The sequence below is a fragment of the Furipterus horrens genome, unplaced genomic scaffold, assembly GCF_987537825.1.
Source record: "Furipterus horrens unplaced genomic scaffold, mFurHor1.1.pri manual_scaffold_10, whole genome shotgun sequence".
In the NCBI taxonomy this organism is placed as follows: Eukaryota; Metazoa; Chordata; class Mammalia; order Chiroptera; family Furipteridae; genus Furipterus; species Furipterus horrens.
In genome coordinates, this window is record NW_028327180.1 from 34,814,112 (window position 1) to 34,829,835 (window position 15,724).

The 15,724-nt window shown below is 36.5% G+C and overlaps 1 protein-coding gene and 1 non-coding gene across 2 annotated transcripts in view; both read left to right on the forward strand.

The window, feature by feature from the left end:
• KIF13B (kinesin family member 13B) overlaps window positions 1-15,724 on the forward strand; it is a 172,005-nt gene that overhangs the window by 20,535 nt on the left and 135,746 nt on the right. The gene's annotated exons all lie outside the window — the stretch shown is intronic.
• Window positions 5,597-5,723, forward strand: LOC149999482 (small Cajal body-specific RNA 15). Its single transcript, XR_016513836.1, has one exon.

Sequence of the window (15,724 nt, forward strand, 5' to 3'; positions counted from 1 at the left end):
TGATTTATATATTTTTCTGATTAATTTTGCATTAACTTCTGAAAGTTTCATAATTTGATGTTTTTGCTTATGAATAAGTAAACCATTTCCAGTTTAACAGCTCAATCCTGGTGATTTGGGGAACATTTTTGCTATGATATATATGGAATTTCAAAATTGTTCTGAAAAATAAGATGCTTAAAATTCAGAAAACTGAAAGTAAAAGGCTACTGAGATTAAAAGTACTGACTTTGGAGCCAGACATCTTCGGTGGAATCCCAGCTACACACTTCACATGTGTGATAGGGAGCAAGTTATTTAATTGCCCATTGCCTCAGTTTATTCATCTGTAAAGTGGAGATTATAATAGTACCTGCCTGTAGGTTGTTATAAGGGTTAAACAAGTTAAAAATATGTAAAATTGCAGTACCTATTTATTTATAATGAACCTTAAATAAATGTTAGCTATTATTTGCATATTACTGTTATTGTTATTGTGGCCCAGGTTTAAGTTGTAGTCCATGGTATGTTTAGTGAGCTGTTATAGAATATAACTTCATTAAGATACCCTTAATGAAGTTATAACCAAAATGTATTCAATTCAATACTAATACATGCCTGTCAAGAAATTACCTAGCTTTATAAAAATTTCAACTTTCTGAAGCCAGAAATTTTATTTTCTCTAGTTTGTTCAAAGTTGATGGAGCTCTTGGGGACTAACATGCTATATGTTAGAGAGATAAGACCCTTTATTTTATGTTGACGGTGAATTGAAATATTAATCCTGGCAATCTGGGCTTCTCAGTATCAACTAACTTGGGAAACTAGGTCAAAACATTGCTAGTGAACATGGGTAAGAACAAAGGGATGTTTTATCAAATACAGAAAACATTAAGGATGAACTCTTTCTATTCCACAGCATGGGATTCAAACGCTTTAGTGACTAAAATACATCAGATCAGTCTTTTTCTTATGCATGTAGTACTGGATACACACTGGCGTATTTGCTGTATTTATTTTCTCATGCCCAGCTACACTGCTTATACCACTGCTAGTACAATTAAATGTCTTCTTGGAATTACCTCTTTGTCCTGCATTAAATCAGTTTTCTAGATTGGTCCTTGGGGTTTCCCAAATCTTCATCAGCAACATATGTACAACCATCTTTTAAATGACCAATTTGTTGTCTATTCTTAGTAGATTTTTACAAGTGTAATTCTTAATGTATGATTCTTAGCATTTAGGAGTATTTTAAGGCCCTTTTTAAACTAGTTAGAATAGTACCGTAATGTATAACGGTCCCCTTTTAAATAACAAAATATATCTTTAAGCCTTATTTTGTGTGAATTATATCTTAAAATTTATTAACATTTTATTCTGTAATAAAATATTAATGCTAGTTAGCCTGTCATCATGATAGGATAAAATGGTTTCTTTTTAATTTTTATTTATTTTTTTCCTTTTTATTGAATTTATTGGGGTGACACTACTTAATAAAATTATACAGGTTTCAAATGCAGAGCTTTACAACACATCATCTGTACACTGTATTGTGTGTTCCTTGCCCCAGGTCAAGGCTGTCCGGCACCATTTAACCCCCCTAAACCCCTCCCCCTGCAGAGGTGGTATGTGTCACTTCTGTCTCTTAGGATTTATTGACTAGAGGAGATCACATGACCAGGCAGACCTATCTTCGTTAGTGCCTAGAGGGAAAGGTTTCAAAATAGTTTCTCAGGCTAAGCTTTATCTTCTGACTTTTGCCTCATTCCTTCCTCTACCCACCAAACAGGCCTTTCCTGCTAACTCAGGCCAAAAGGCTGATTCAGGTACTTAAAATGTTGTTTTAAAAGGGAGCTAGGTGTGATTTCCCAAGGAGAATGTCAGTCTCCACTTTAATGACACCAGTTTTGTTGCACAGGTTATGTATAGGTGAATTTGGAAATGGGAAGGCATTTTCCCATAGGAATCAATAATCATTTCTAGTAAAAATGCTGTTCTTTTAAAAAAGTGACTAGTTTGGCCCATATAATCACACTTTTCATATTTTGGTCTGTAGCAAAAGTGTTTCAAACCCAACTTCCCATTGTATCCACATAATATTAAAAAGCTGTGTATGTCGAGATGAGTAAAATTAAAAATCTTTACTCCTTATTGAGGACGTTTTGAAGTGAAAAGGATTTTATTTCTTTTGGTGCGGTGTGTGGTGATAAAGAATGTGATGACTATCAGAAACTGGTGTACTTTGGTGTTGCTATGCCAAAGGTGTCAGCAGTTTCGCCTACCATTGTTTTTGTACCATTAGTGCAAATATCAACACAATGAAAAAGGCAAATGTCTCAGTATTATGAAATTAGTTTTAACCTCAAGACTCTTGAAAAGCACCACAATTTGAGAACCACTTTTAGGGGTTAATCTAATTCACAAGCTCTAAGAAATGAGTGGATGTCTTTGTTTATTTTTAAACCAACTTATTGAGATATACTATACATGCTACATAAGTTACTCCTTTAGTTCATTGATTTTTTAATGTTGACCCTGACAAAGAAAATACCTGTTGAGAAGGGCTCCTTGGTGGCTAGTTGGGGTCAAATTAAAAACCAAAAACCAAAACCAGAGCTAGCAACCATTGCTGAACAGGGCTTGTCACACAAGCCACGCTTCAGGGAAAAGCCTAAACTAAACTGCCTGCCTGCATTGTATTTCTTCAGCTTGAGCACCCATATAAAGGAGTTCCTGGAATCGTATTTCATCGAACAGGGCTGAGACTTTTCCTGACCAATCAGAGCTACATAGCTATATGCTCATTAGCATCTTCACTGACCAGTCAGAGCAGCTTCATTTTGACCAACCAGGACAGTGCTTTTTGGACAAATCAAATAGGATTTAGAGCTCTTATTTGCACGAGAACAGACCAATCAGAGGCCAGGGACAAGGACTGTTCCCTTTTTTTCTTTTTAGATTTTTATTTATTGATTTTAGAGAGAAAAGGAGAGAGCGAGAAAGAGAAACATTGATTTGTTGTTCCACTTATTGGTGCATTCAGTGGTTGACTTTTGTTTGTGCCCTGACAGGGTGTTGGACAAGCAACCCTGGCATAGTAGGATGCTGCTCTAACCAACTGAGCTATAACGGCCAGGGTCGAGACTTCCTCTAAGTTAGCTCCCTTCTGGCTCAGGGGGCACACTTTCCCTTTCCACCTAAGACTGCATTTTTCCAGCCTGGAGCTGAAACACCAAAGATGTCTCAGCTCAGCGGAGTGTAGTGGAGCCGTCCTGGCGTACCAGACCAGACTAACCAGAGCAGAACAGAACTGAACTGACTAGCCAGAGAGGGATCAAGGGCCACCTCATCTGGAGAGTCGCCTCCCAGCTGTGCTTTCCACACCTGTGCTGTTTCATAATTGAAATGTAACACTGTTGAGCTGTTTGCACTGAATAATCTCCTCTTTCGTCCCACCCCAAATTAGGATTCCTGTTGGCTTTTGAATTGGCACCAACTACCTCTGGTTGACATGAATTTACCAATGTGTGCAACCAACACCTTTATCTAATTTTATGACACTTTAATCACCCTATTAATCTACTTTCTGTCTCCATAGATTTGAGATTTGCCTATTCTGAACATTTCATATAAATGAAATTATACAATTTGTGGTCCTCTGTAATTGGCTTCTTTTACTTACCATAATGTTTTTGAGGTTTATCTTTGTCGTAGCATTAATCAGTACATTCCTTTTCATGGTGGAGTATGTTTCATTGTATTCTGTTTTATTTTATTCATCAGTTGATGAATATTTGGGTTGTTTCCACTTTTTGGCTATTAGGAATAATGCTGCTGTGAACATTTGCATAAAAATCTTTGTGTGGATATATGTTTTCTTTTCTCTTAGGTACATATCTAGGAGTGGAATTGCTGGGTTATATGATAACTCTGTGCTTAACATTTTGAGTAACTGCCAGCTTGTTTTCCAAAGCAGCTGCACCATTTTATATTCCCACCATTACTGTATGAGGATTCCAATTTCTTTTACTTTTAAAGCACTCATTGACTGTAAGGAAAATGGCGGTGACTCTGGCTAATTGAAGAGTGCATAACCCTGCCCGAAGGCATTCAAATTACAACTAAAAAGCAAAACAAAACATGTGCTGTCCAAACAAAACAGGTCTTGGCCAGATTCAGTCCTTGGTTACTGATTTGGAACCCTGGGTTCTAGTATACTCTTCTGTTGAGCTGTGCTTCTTAAAAGGTTTTTTAAAAATGAGAAAAAAATGTAAAACTATAGTATACAAAAAGGTTTAAAGAATAAAACAGTTTTATGTACCTATCATTCAGTTTCACAAATCATTACCAATACAATTAAAGCCTTCAGTGAACTGCCTCTTAATGTTAACCCCTTTTCTCTACCGCAGTCAACCACTTAGCTAAATTTGTTTTTTATCCTTTCCTTGTATTTCTTTACATTTTTGCTACATATATTTGTAAATTGCACAATATTATATGTACATGAATACCTTTTTGTAGTAAAAGGTCTGATTAGATACGGGACTCAACAAAGATTGACTACTCAAAGTATAATGCCTGGTTTTTAAAGGCAAAAACAAATTGTATTGAAAGGAACCAAAAAAGAAATCACAAATTTATCTTGAGGAGGAAAAGTAAAAGTTAGTATTTTATCAAATGCCATGGTCCTCTTTTTTTCCGCTTAAAAAAACAAAGCAAAATAAAAGCTTTTTCCTCCGATCTATTATTTGCGGTGTATTCCAAGCCAGCATGGCATTGGAAATGGTTTTGGTGTATTTTCAATTCTTTTAAGAGGCTGTGGGTCAGTGAGCCTGTTCAGTGGTAACCACGCTTTAACACCAGAGCTGAAACCTGAAAGGAAATCCTCAGTATAAATTGCACTTTTCAATCTATTGGTCAGTTAACCCATTTTCTTTCTTAGCCCTCTTTTCTATCATGTGTGTTTGTGTGTTAACACTACAAACATTAATACATTAATTTAGAGTTTCTCTTATAATTCCTTCCTTATTACCCTGCCCTATCATGTATAAGATTTTTAAGACCAGAATTTTCTGAAGTAGAAAACATTTGGAGAGTTTAAGGTCTTAATGAACCTGAACACTGTTTATGTGTTATTTGTGAAGTGTTTTGTTCTTTAGTACATGTTAGAGAGTCTCTAACATGGACAGAACAAGCTGTAGATGGCATAATTATGCACGATATTTTGACGTTTTATAGTAATAATATGGTTCTTTCCTTCTCATTTGGTCATGTGTTAACTTAGTGATTAATTGATAATGTGAAGGTTATAACTGTCAGGCTAGTGAGAAGAATGTCTGAGATGTTGACCTCAACTACCACTAGTTAGTAAAGTCATTAAAAATGTTTTTATTCTTTCTGATTGTTTATTAGATGTCAGTTTAGTCAAGATTATTAGGTATTTAATGAATGCCTAATATCATCAAAGTATACACAGTCCTTCTTTGGAGGTTCAGTGTGTATATATGTACTCTGAGTATATATATTCCTAATACATATTTCAAGTAAGTGCAGAATTAAGTGAGGTTGACCTATGTATATATGTTTTTCTTGCAAATTACTGAATAATGCTACTGAGTGGAGGGCCTTATGCCAATAATTGTTTTAAAATATATGAAATCTGCTTTAGCCTTCTAAATGAAAAGGTAGATAGAACAGGTCTTGTTTGCAAAATACATTCAAGACCTACTTATCTACCAACAGCAGGAAAAAAAAAGAAATGTATGAAATCTTTTTCAGACTAATCTCTTGTTAGTGGAAGGCATCTTTAGGTCATATTAGATAATGACATTTAAAATTTCTCTACTGCTATACGGATGCTAATTTAAGTAAAGATTTTAATTGAAGGAAGTCATGCAATATGTAATTATGGTATGTACAATAGACCTGTTTGTTCTCTTTGCTGTGAAATGACTTGAGTGAGACTAATAATTCTGCCCAAATAGAATTTATTCCTCTGGAGAATGGTATGTGGTATGTTTTAATTTCATAAAGAGGCTCTTCCTAGGGGAGCCTGTCCATCCTAATCATGTCAGAGTAAAGTGAGGAGAGCATTGGTCTATGTACTCAGCAATTTTAGATGATTACCCTCTTTAAAAATACCATGACCGTTGATTATACAAAATCATTTGCTACTTTTGAATATAGTTATGAAAATGAATCAGGGAGACTCTTAATGGCCAAAAAGATACTAAAATATATATGGTTGGATTCATATCGTTGCATAGTTAAAGGTAGCAGATAATCAAATAGCAATAAATACAAGTTTTTTGAAGTTTTACCAGCAAAGGCTAGAAAGTTGTTAATATGAATGTTTAATAGCTAATTAGTAAACTTGTCTGAACAAAAATTAGAGGGTACAGTAGAATTTATGATTATTTAGTATTGTCATTGAATATCTAAATATTTCATTCATGCTTTTATTGCTATAGCAATAAGAAGGAATAAACTTTTTTAATACAAGAAAAGAGAGTCTCTGTCACTGTTCCTGAAATACAACTTGGATACTAACATTTGTTATAATGAGGGTTAGTGTTATGTGTTTGTGGTTAATTGCTAGATTAAGCAAGTTTTAGCTAATAGGAATTAAATGTTTTGAATTTTTCCCCAGAATTCTGGATTCAGCATAAAATTATCAGACAGTATATGACCTAAAGATCACAGGTTCAATTCTGGTCAGGCACCTGCCTAAGTTGTGGGTTGATTCCTGGTTGGGGTGTGTATATCCCTGGTTTGAGCATGATCTGAGCACATACGGGAGACAACCAATTGATCTTTCTCACATCCGTGTTTTCTCTCTCTCTCTCTCTCTCTCTCTCTCTCTCTCTCTCTCTCTCTCTCTCTCTCTCCTTCTCTTTCTAAAAGCAATGAAAACATGTCCTCAGGTGAGGATAAAAAAGCCCCCTGTTCTGAAATTACCCCCAATTAGTAGTTGGAGGGTGATCTGTGAGTCTGGAAATTGGATTTTATGAAGACTATTTCTCAAGACAATGGTAGAGCCTGATGAGCCACCACCATCCACTCTACCACTAAGTGCAATTTTCTAGTAATAGACATCTTTGTTCACCAGATAGATAACAGTCTGTTGTTTACCTCCAGTCTGTTAGCACAGTTTTTTTTTTTGCTTTTGTCGTTTTGACAACCTTTTGTTTCAATGTTTCATTGATTATATTTTAAGTTTGCTGTTTCCTAGTGATCTAATATTGGGATCATACTGTAGGATAACTTTCCTTTGGGAAGAATTTCCCAAAGATTAGATAATTCTGTTTGTAACAAATAGAATAGATGTTGCAAACTGGGGGTGCCATAGGTTACATTTACCTACAGATGTGTTTGTTTGGCCTGCAGTTTCTATACTTAAAAATCAGGAGTTTCATATAAAAATTCAGATTTGAAGATTTTAATTAAAAATGTAGACTTTTTTTTTTTTTTTTTTTTTAACAACCTGAAAATCTGGCAACACAGAGCTTGCTGCTCTGACAAGCTCATGAGCTCTTCAGGTTGATGCTCTCATTTGTGTTATTTGCCTGACCTCTGTGGGCCTTTCGTTTAAAAATCCTTGGTGTAGATTCTTATTGGCTTCAGTCACAAAACATGTCTTTTTCCCTGGGTTTGGGGCTCACATTAGTTTTTGAGACATCAACCTCTGCCCTGTAATATGTTATATTCTAAATTTTCTTTAGTTTATCAGGGTTAGCCATGTGAATTCCACAGCATGACTTTATTTATAAATTACCAAGTGTTCAGCTTAATACATTATTTTAATCCAAAAAAATGTAAAACAGTGCTACTCTTTCACTAAATATATATTTATACTTATATATTTTTGTCTTGGAGAGTAGTGTTATTTTTCTTCAAAATGTTATTCTTGTTAATATAATAAATCTTGCTGTTTTAAATAAATTAATAAAATGTTTTAAAACTTTCTCAGATTAAGTTTCTAATTCAGAAGATTTCCAAAGGCTATAATCCACATGGGAAAAAAAGCTCTTTGGTGTCCTCAATAATATTTGAGTGTAAGAGAGTCCTGATACCAAAGGGTTTGAGAATCTCAGATCCTAAAGGATAATGTGTTAGCCTGGACTATATAATATTATTTAATACTATTTAAGACATCTGAAGCAAAAAATTCTGTGGATTCAGGGTTCCAAGTTAGAATGATGGCAAGAAATATAATCTTCTATTCTTTATCTTTTGGGGTATGGAGTCAGGCATTCCCTGGGTCTAAGCCTTTCTGATTGTTCTCTTGATCTTGGCAGAACCAATTTGTTTGGAAAACAGCGAGAAGAGGTTTGGAAGAACTAGAATGGAATTTTTGTGCAATTTGGAATTTGGTGGAGCTTTCAAATGAGATTCAGATGCCAGAGGGGCAAGAGAACAGGCAGTTGTGGAGAAGAAAACTGGGGTTTCTTGGAGTCTAGAGGGGGGTGAAATAATCCTGTCCTTCTCTGTGAGAGGCAGACAACCTGGAAGTGAAGGCCTAGGCCACAGATTCCTGAAGTTTCTCCTCCTTTTTATCCATTCATCAGTCACCCATTGCTTGTCGCCAGCAGAGCAGCACAGAGGGAATCTTTTTTTCTTCCTTTTTCCACTTTGGCTTATTCTGTCCTCATCTTCTATCATTGGAGTAATAGAACAGTTAAAGGAAGCTAGGAGTGGAGAAGAGCAGTTCTTTGGCTTCTGCTGTGGTGAGATAGGAAGAAAGGTAGACAGGCTGGAGAGAAATTCCCCACAGCTGTAACCAGGGCAGAGGAAGTCCCGGGCGGGTTCATCTGGGCAGCTGTCCAAGTAGGACAGTTCATATAGCCAGGACACACACTCTTTTTATGCTCTGGTTGCAAATACCTGTCTTGTCTCTCCAACTTTTTTTTTTTAGGTCCCTTTGGGTTAGGAATGGAATAATCTCAAATTATTATCTTTATAAGGATAGCGAGGATACCAAAGAATTTACAGTTATAGGGTATCTATATATGTTAGTATCTAGCATAGGGTTAGGAAGTTGAATTTGTAATGCATAAGCAGTTTTGGTTAGAGTTTTTATTTTGCAGACTGGGATTTTTATAGGAATTTTATGCAATAATACATATATATCTAATTCTCCATTAAGATAAAACTTTTGTTTGAAGGTTTTTCTTTTAGGCGGTATAAGCATTTCCAAAATGATCAAGTTTTTAAAAACTAAATTTTAACCTTACAGAATGAAAACCATCATAAGAATCTGTGCATTGTAGCTACTGTTTTTGTTATTGTACATTATTATTTTGTTTGATTCACACATTCTTCTGTGTAGAAAATTGCATGACTTGATGTTTTGGTCATATGTAAGAAAATGGACTTCCTTCCTCAACTTCATTCCATAAAGTGTTACCACACAGAAACCTCATTTGTAAGCAAAATCTTTGGGTGTCACTCATTCAGTCGTCATCACCCCTGCAATGTGCTATATATACTCTTTGGGGATTGCAAGCTGTAATATAATGGAAGGGACCAGGCATTTTATACACATTTGGCACTATTTCGCATTAGTCATTCTAATTAAGTTATATAAGTAGCACAAGAAAATACTATTGTGTGAAAATCCTTTCTCTGAAAGTTAGATATATTGGGATTGAACCCAGTGGTCACCCTTTTCTGTTTCATCAGCAAGGATGCTTAAAGTTGGATACTGGGACAGGCTGGTTAAGATTAAGTCATATCCTGGCACTGAATTAAGACTTTGGGTCTTGCCATTTCCATGAGCTTCACTGAAGTGTCCGGACTCTGATTTCATCTTTATCCCCTGGATGAGACACCTCTCATGTGCTGCTTCAGGTCCTCTTGGCCCCGCTCTTCCCAGAGCCTTTGATCACTTTTCAGCTCTGCTGTTGCCAGCTCAAACTGGACCCTGACCAACTTTACGTGAACAGAATCTGACCCCTCATGCCTCACTCCCCGGGTCCCTCTCCCTTGGGGCTGTACTCCATGATAAGCCTTTAGGCTTTGCTTTCTGAGGAGTCCATGCTGAGAATATCCTTTTTGTATGCCTTTGATTTATATAGAAAAATAGGTTCTCTTGCTTATATATTAAAATGTCAGTTGATCTGATGTATTTTGGCCTGACCTGGTACTACTAATAAAGACCTGTGCTTAAAAACTAGGAAGAGGATAGTCTGTTCTTCATAGAGTGGATTAATTTTTAAATTTATCAACCTCATAAGCATTAGAAAGAATATAGGATTAAGGTACTGCTAGTGAAGTTTAACCATCATCTCTGCTGGGAAGGAGGGGACAAGGCAAGGTGGGTTGAAGGGCATCAGAGAAGTATGACTCAGACTAGGGTTTGAGTTCTGGGTCTGCTGTTCACCAGCTGTGTGACTTTGGGAGCTTACATCACCTCTGTTAGTTTCAGTTTCCTTTTCTGTAAAATTGAGGTGATTATGACAAAACATGGATCTTATAAAGATTGCTGTGAGCGTAAAGTAGTTATTTATGTAAAATGCCTGGCATGTGGTAGGTCCTTGGTGGATTGTAGCTGCTTGATTTATTCTGGCCAACTTTCTTTGTAAACATTTGTTCATTGAAATTGACATATTTTAAGTAATATTTTTTCCAAACAACACTGCTACTTACGTGGCTCAATAAATATTTATTGGCTGAGTTAGACATGTAGTGAACTATGATATCGTGTTGCTGATAACAAATCATGTCCCTTGGCTTTTAGTTGTCAGTAATGGAAGGTGACAAGCTGTAGTTCTGAATGTAGTTTCATAACCTTCCAGATAGCAACGACAAGGTGTTTATTTATGGGATTGTGGGTTTCCTCTGAAGAGCATCAATTTACATAATATTGCCTGGAGTTGGTTTCCTTGTTTTGAGCAAAGAGCTATTATTATCATAGTAAAGGGAACTCACTGGTCAATCTTTGAATGCTTAGAAGGCATAAGTAATCGAGAAACAGTACTGAGTTCTTGGAAATATTAGAAGTGAACAGGGAGTTTAGTTTTTGGGTTTTCTCATTGATGATGAAAAGCATATTTATAGGCATTATTATTACTTATAGTGTGCTGAATCCTGTAAGTGTAGGTTTTACCTACAATTGTAACGAAATTACAACAGAAGATGTAGGCACCATGATTATCTCAAGTTTTTCAGAAGGGGAATGAGGCAAAAAGGTGTTAATATGATTTTACAAGATCACACAATTAGTAAGTGGCAGGATTTGAATTTGGGTCTGCCTGAGCTATCTCTCCAAAGCCAGATGTGCTCATTGCTTCTCATTGCCTTCTAAGTTTTTACTGAAGAGTGTCTTCTTAATCTTTAAACACTTGAAAAAATATATTTGGCTAATTCAGATTAGAGCAAAACTGTAGGCATTCAGCCGGTATTGATGGATATGTCATATGTGCAACCCTGGCAAGGTGCCTGATAAGAGAAAGATAAATATGACATGCTCTCTTTTTTAGGGAAGTTACATTCTGGAATTAGAAAAACTCATGTACAGCTAAGTATATTATATTCATTAATTCATTCAACAACTGCTAATTGTCTTCTTTGTGTCAGGATGGTGTTGATCCTGAACAAAAGGAAATTTGATCCCAGGCTTCATGGCGCTTATTAGTCCAGCCAGGGGCATTGTAAACTGATCTAAGCCATTTTGGCCCTTTATAATTAGATATTAGCAACCTCCAATGAGTAGAGCTAGCTGAGAGCTTACAGTTCTTCTCTCCATAACCTCTCTGCAAGGGGTTATGTTACCATGAAATTCTGACTGAATTCTGCCACATGTGTTCTAGCAAACAGGCACAACATCGCTCATACAACCTGTTCCTGTAAGTTCAGTGAAGTCACAGCTCTCAGACAATCACTGTACTGGAAAGTTTCCCTTGAAACAATTGTGGCAGGATTTTTATACCCCCTGGTTAGAATTATGGGACAGAATCTGAATTCAGGTCTAGGTAGAGCCTTAGGCCAAGGACATTAATACCAATGGCACAGGATGCTAGGTTTGTGAGTCTTATACTTTGTTCTCCAAAGAATGGAGTTACCTGTATAGTATTTCTAGTTCATTTTACATGGTTTTTGACGTTTCTAGATAGTTTTAACACTGTGCATTTTACTAGTGAAAAACTTTCTGACATTCTTTGTGCTGATTACAGACTCTAGTGTTGATCAGAAAAAAAAGATAGCTGATGGCATGTAAAAACCTGTTTTTTGGAGAAATCTGTAATCTATTTTTGCCATGAACCCCTTTGGCACTGTGATAAAGTCTGGACCCTTCTCAGAATAATCTTTCAAAAGTGTAAAATGCAAAGTATTACAAAGGGAAACACATATAATGAACTATAGTTATCAGAAATATTTTAAAATACATGTGTTATAGTAATGTGTGCTTCTTCATTACTGTATTAATTAACAAGATCCAGTGTTGGGAATAATTGCTTTAATTTCAAAGTGTAATGCATGTAAATGCAAGATATTTGTAACAATTGACATGAAGATAGCTGTGATTTTTATTGGTGACAAAGTCACTGCTAATACTTTTTCCATTACCTACATATGTAATTTAGGGTAATCACTAAATTTCAGAAGTTAGCAAAAGATAAAAGTGTAGCCTTTTTCCCATCCATCTTCGTAGATGCTCATTTATTCTGTCCAGGTTAAGAACCCCTGCTTTAGAGTGTGCATTCTTTTTTTTTTAATCCTCACCTGAGACATGTTTATTGATTTTTTTTTTTTTTAGAGAGAGAGGAAGGGGAGGGAGAAAGAGGGAGAGAAACATCGATGTTGAGAGAGAAACATCAATCGGTTGCCTTTCATAGGCATCCCAACCGGGGACTAAACCCTCAACCTAGGCATGTGCTCTGACCAGGAATCGAACCTGTGACCCTTTTGGTTTGTGGAACAGTGCCCAACCCACTGAGCCACACTGGCCAGGGCTAGAGTGTACATTCTTTTCTTTTCTCCTTTTTTTTTTTAATCCTCACCAGAGGACATTTTTTCATTGTTGTTTTTTTTTTTAAAGAGAGGGGAAGGGAGAGAGAAAAACATCGATGTGAGAGAGAAACATCAGTTCCCTTCTTGTATGTACCCTGACAGGACTGAACTGCAACTTGGGTATGTGCCCTGACTAGGAATTGAACCTGGGGACTCTTAGGGCTACAGGATGATGCTTCAACCAACTGAGCCATACTAGCCAGGGCTAGAGTGTGCATTCTTTCATATGCTACCTAATCATCCCTGCAGTGTATATTTCTGATTAGGATATCAAGTGTTAACTAATTATCCCTGCATGTTGATTAAAACTAATACTTGTATTTATCACTATTTTTATTTTTCTGTATAATTTGGTAGGGATTGTGAGACTATACAAATAAAAAATACAGTGTACAAAGAGTTCCATAGGAGCCCTGACTGGTGTGGCTCAGTGGATTGAGTGCTGGCGTGCAAAACAAAATGTCGCCAGTTCAATTCCCAGTCAGGGCATATACCTGGGTTGCAGGCCAGGTCCCCAGTTGGGGGCACACAAGAGGCAACCACACACTGACGTTTCTCTCTCTCTCTTCCTTTCCATCTCTCTATAAATAAATAAATAAACAAACAAATAAATAAGAGTTCCATAGGAGAAAGCTATGAAGTATCATGGGGTTATGCTAAAGCACTTTAAAGAGAAAAGCATCTTGTCTAAAATAAGGACAATATAATAAGAGAATCTAGACAAACATGAATGCAGAGATGTACTATGGCTGTTAGAAAAAATTGGGGAGAAAGAATGAAAGTTGCAATTGCTGTAATTCTTTAAGGTTGAAAAAGATCACAGAAAAATATATGATTAGGGCTTTGTTCTGTCTAGTTCAGAAATAACGGTGTTTCAGTTATAGAGAATAGCGTGATGCCGGGGGTGGAAGACAGAAAGGCAGAATGGAGCCACACATGCAGGAGGGCAAGGCCCAGAAGGTTCTTCTACATGTGCGTGACATAATTATGTAGTCACAGTTATAAGCACTTCACACGTGCTAAGTTATTTAATCCTCACAACAGTCCTATTATTATTTGCATTTTACAGATGGAGAAACAGGCAGGGAGAGATCAGGTATCTTGCACAGAGTCAAAACTAGGCCTTGTCTGGCTCCACTGGACTCAAAACAACTCAATACAAGATTACACTGATGACAATGTGGAAGATAGATGAGGCGGGAGCATGACTGGAGATAGGAAAATCAGGTCAGACTGTTAAAATGATACCGGCAAGAGGTGGTAAAAGAGGCCTGAACACTGAGCATTAAGAACAGTGAAAAGAATTTTCCAGCTTGGAAATCTACACGTTTATCTTTTCAAGTTAGCCAACAGCCATAACTAGGATATGAGCACCCAGTGTTTCTGAGTAGAGATTTTTACGAGCCAGGTTTAAATATGTACCTGGCTGGATCAATTCCTGTGTTACAATATCCCTTTCTGACTGAAGAATGTTTGTTATGAGCAGGATTTTATTGTAATCACCAGGTAATGTGTACAGTCAGCACCCCTCAGCCACTTCTCTAGATAGGAACACCAGTGGAAAGGTTTCCAAGTGTCACATTGTATGGTGACTAAACTTACAGTTTGAAAGGATACTTAGAGCTTGTCACAGTGAAAGAAACATTCAAAATCTGGCTCATTTGCTAATAACCAGTGTAAGAAAACTTCGGAGAAATGGGAGGAAAGTTTTAGGTCACTGCATTCAGGATCTGGAGCAGGATTGATTCATCTTTGATGTGAAATACAGCCAACACCTCAGCAGGTCCTGACTTCTGAGGCTCAGGAGAAGAGGTCTCTGGCGGTACAGTGAGTTCTCAGACAGATTTAAGAGGATTCAAAAAATGTGAATTTATCTGATTGCCTGGCAGATAAATAACCAGGGTCTGTAGTTCTTCACAATGTATTTGATTGGAGCTAAATGGGGATTATAAAATATACCTAATCCACATTCTTCTTTTACAGGGGGCTAAGTGCTTTGGTTTCTGGACACAAAGCTTTCTATGGACCAAGTCCTCATTCAGCTTGTGCGCTCATTGATTTGATAGACATCTCTTAGGAGCCTGTCGGCAGATAGTAGAGAAGGCCCGTATATGTCCTTTACCTACATGCTCATCCACACAACCCTAGCTTTTCCATCCCTTCCCCAGGTCCCAGAGAGCTGCCTCTTTAATCTCAAACTCCCTGATATTTCTGGTCAGAGGTATTGTTGTTTTGTTTATAGTCTACAATAAAGCAGTGAGGATTTTCAGGTCTTTCAAGACTAAATGTTAACATTTTTCATTCCCGTAGCCACTCAGATATGTTCTCTGCATTCTCTTCCATATTTTTCATTTCCATATTTTTATTTTTCACTTTCTTGTTGACAGATTAATGGTCTGATCTAAACTATGATTTCTTAATAAGTTTAAGTTGTGTTGTTAATTGCTGTTATCAAATTGTAGATTTTCAGGCTGGAAAATAGAAGCGATTTTTTTTCTATTCTGAATACTCTCTAAGCTGAAAAATTGGAATTATTCTTTTAGGATGCATTGGCTAAATACACAGATAAATTTTTAAGCCATTTCATTCAGGTTTTTGATGTACCTTATTCAATAAGGATTTAATAAGGTAGTTAAAACCTATTTTTATTTCATTATACCATGAAGTATTTCAATGACAATTCTTATCTTAAATAATTTACACTTATGCCAACTGCCAATTGGTTTACAGTTCA